Consider the following 4,089-nt stretch of genomic DNA (forward strand, 5'->3'; position numbering starts at 1 on the left):
AGTGGCAACCCGCTTCAAGAATATTTTCAAAAGTAAGCTTCCTAATCTTTTTCAATTTAATATTCGTATTTCAATATTTCATTTATTTTACAAATTTTAATGTATACAATTGGCAAATCCCCTAAAAATATTTTCAGCATTAAAATTTCCTATCGTCTTTAATTTGATGCCAATATTGCAATATTTTATTTATGCTATCAATTAAATTAAATTAAAGTTTTCATATAGGTGGCAACCTTCCACAAAAATATTTTCAGCTGTAAGCCTTTGTAAATTTCTTTCATTTGACAGCCATATTGCAGTATTCACTTTACCGTATCAATTGGCCCAAATTGAAATTTTAAACACAGGTGGCAACTCTCTAATTTTTTCTTCTACATTGGAAGTTAGATCTCTAGCGATACATCGGTCAAAACTCCATTCAATTCCATGTTTTCACCTGATGCGCGTACAAATATACAGACTGACAGAGGTTCAGAAATTCTAAAAATTGTTTATTTGGCTTTAATAAAAACCCATGATATTAATTTTTCTTTAATATCTATAAGGTACAGCCGTCGACCTGTTACAATTTAGAATACAAATAGATTTCATTTATTTTATCAATTTAATACAATAAAATTTTTCAAACAGGTGGCAGCCCTCCCTAGAAATATTTTCGGCAATAAAATTTCCTAAACCCCTTCAGTTTGATACCCATATTTCAATATTCAATTTATTTTATAAATTAAATTAAATGTAAGTTTTCAAACAGGTGGCAACTCTAAAAAGATACTTTTGGCTATAAGCCTTCTTCAGCCTCTTTCTTTTGACGACCATATTGCAATATTCGTTTTTTCTTATCAATTTACTTAAATTCCAATTTTCAAACAGGTGGCAACTATCTAATTTTTTTCCGCCTATATTTTAAGTTAGACCTCTGGCAATACATCGGTGAACCCTGCATTCAAATCCATGCATTCGTTTTTGAGTGATGCGCGAACAAACATACAGACATACAGACAGACAAAAATTCTAAAAATTGTTGATTTGGCTTGTGGTGCTCTAATAAAGACCCCCCACATTAATTTTTCTTTAATATCTAAAATGTACAGACATCGACCTGTTACAATTTTATTATATGTATAGATAGGGCGTAAAAGTGACCCATGTATTCAACGGAGTATTTGATTACACCCTCGGCTAATAAATTATTTCTACCAATTTTTATCTTGAACTTATTCACTATTAGGGTACTCACAGTTTACTTCTAAAGTTAAAAGGTGGCAACTTTAACAAGATAACACACTCGAACTGTGAGCAACCCTTATGTTTAAATAAAGTATTAAGTTGATCAACAATACCACTCATTGCTAGACCGTTTGCCTTTCACGCGTTTGTGTTTAGAGAGCATCAACAAACCACATACATATTTCTCTCTATTCTCTCTTCTCTTTTTTATACTCAGCTAGCACAGCGCAAAAATAAAAAAATAAAAATAACCTTTGCCAGCTCCAGGCAGGCGCAAAGAGAAACTTATGTACAAGCAGCGCTGCGCCCAAAGCGAAATTCATGTATGTATGTACAAGCAGCGATAGATGCCAGTTTAACACAGAACATAAACATGAGACAAAGTCTAGTAATTTTGCCCAAAAGTGTTATCTCTAATTAGTATGGGAACCAACAACAAACAAAGTTACCACATGGTAAAATGTTTTAAAGTTAGCAGGTGGCAAAATTAACACAGTAGATAATATAGAACTGTGAGTACCCTATATATGAATAATATCATATGTACTAATCTTACAAAATTTAAAGATCCCTTGACTATTTTCCTGTTGAATCGGATCATAATTAACATTTTCTATATTCCCATTAATATCGATGATACTATCAACAAAGAAATTCTTTAACTCTCAGCGATTTCAGTACTATTTCTATATATTTTACCGTTGATTAGAACTTCCTTGATGTTTTCTTTGTGATCTGTATTATTGACAATATTCTTCAAATGTTCCACATTAAACGACTATCACCTCTATTAATTTCCACCTGGTATTCCATATATTGTATTTTTTTAGTTCTAATCATTTTTTTATACGCTTTCTTTATTTCATTGTATTCTACCCAATCACCAGTCCCTTTGGTATAACTTAAATTTTTCTTTATTAGTATCAGTCAATTGTCTGTCATACCATTTATTTCTGATTTTGATCCGCTTTTGTATTAATATGTTCGAGCATACCATCAGGACTGAGACTATTCAGGTCAGCGAAGGTGCATTGTCTCAAAAGATTTATGAGGTTGTCTGGGCTGTACCCATTCCACGAAATTATTTCAGACAGTTTGAACATTATAGTTTCATGATCCGATATTCTATGTTCCTCCGCTTTTTTACATGAAACTTCCTTAGCGTTTGAGTACAATAAGTCGATCAGTGTTTCGGAATATTCAGTAACCCTAGTATTAAAGTTAGTTAACTATTTCATTGCCTGATGGGCGAATATCTCATTCAGTTTCTTACTATATGTCGACATTATATTCAGGTTTATATTAAAATCTCCGATAATAATGGTATTTACCATGTTATCGCATATTTGCGACAAAATGGTCTCCATATATGCTAGAAAATCAGCATCACTTGAACTGGGTGAGTGATAGGCCACCTAGACTTTCATTTGGTTTCGAGATTTTTCAGTTGGATAACTACACACCAAACATTTTTATCGAGAGATTTGTTTAGTATTATTTTAAAATCTAGTGCGTTACGCAATATTATAATTACCCCTCCTATATGTCTACTGTACGAGTCACATCTTACAACTTGATAAGTTGGAAACTGTATTTCATAGTCATATATTTCCTCTGTTGTTTTGTTGGATTAACAATTTCAATTAGCCTTTCAAGTTCTATTTTATTAGCTATTATACTACTTATGTTAAGATAACCGCATTTCAGGTAACTGTTATACGTTTCATGTACTGGGTGGACCGTCCATTCCAGGGTTCCTATTAACTGACTGTAATTATTAATAGCTGGCTCTATTTCTCTTATGCTCTAGTTTCTTCATGTATACAGGACACTGTCGGTTAGTTGTCAAGTGGTTCACGTCGAGCCCTAAATTGAATTTTTTGTTTGCACGAATGCAATTGTTACACTTGTTTATTTGCTCCTTTGTGCACTCCATTGTTTTATGATTACCCAAGCACTTCAGGCAGACCTCTTCATCCTTGCACTTCGCAGCTATATGATTTGGAGCAGACTGACACACCCATACCATCTTGGACTCTACATTTCTCCCACCCAATATTTATTTTTTCGCTTTTGAGCACTGCCGATAACGTATCAACGTCCATTTCAATGAGCACATTATAGTACTTCGACTTATCTTTCTTGACTTCAATGTATTTAATAATTTTAAAGTCCGCACTTTTTAAACATTCATTTTGTTTTTTAATAATTTCTGCAAGTTGCTCGCTTTCATATTTATTTAAAGCTTACTCCAAACGCCATAAACTTGGGTTTAGCCGTACCCGGCACTCTAATTTCATAGCGGCCACTCATTTTATTTGCAATTGCGGTCTTTATTTTATCGCGCTCAGACTCGTTTTCGCTTTGAATAACGATTGTACCACTTTCCCTACCCTGCACATTGCTTATTTTTAGATCCGACGGATCAACGTTCTTATTCAGGTCTTCTTTTGTTTTCATCGCGTCTTGCTTCTCTTTCGGTTTTAAGATCAACGGTTTCTCTTTATTTATTTTCGGCCCATTGTGATTCACTATTCCGCTTTTTAAACGCTCAGCATATGAGGCCTTGCTATGATAGCTTGATTTAAACTCTTCACTTACTGACTTTTTTATTTCTTCACATATTTTTCTACTTCACTCTCATTTCGTACCACAGCCTCGCATAGATCTTGGCTATGCTTTTTCACATCCTCAGCTACAGCTTCTTGGCCTCAGCTATGCTCGTTTCGCATGTTTTTTGAACTCTTTGCATTGCATCTATACGTTCACCGAATTTCCTCTCTATTGCTTCTAAAAGGAAGCTCTTTAACCTGCCTTTTTGCGACTCTTGAAAGTCGTCTTTACACTCTTTTATATTTT

The sequence above is a fragment of the Rhagoletis pomonella genome, unplaced genomic scaffold (assembly GCF_013731165.1).
Source record: "Rhagoletis pomonella isolate Grant_MI unplaced genomic scaffold, Rhpom_1.0 Rhpom_scaffold_00005, whole genome shotgun sequence".
NCBI classification, from domain to species: Eukaryota; Metazoa; Arthropoda; class Insecta; order Diptera; family Tephritidae; genus Rhagoletis; species Rhagoletis pomonella.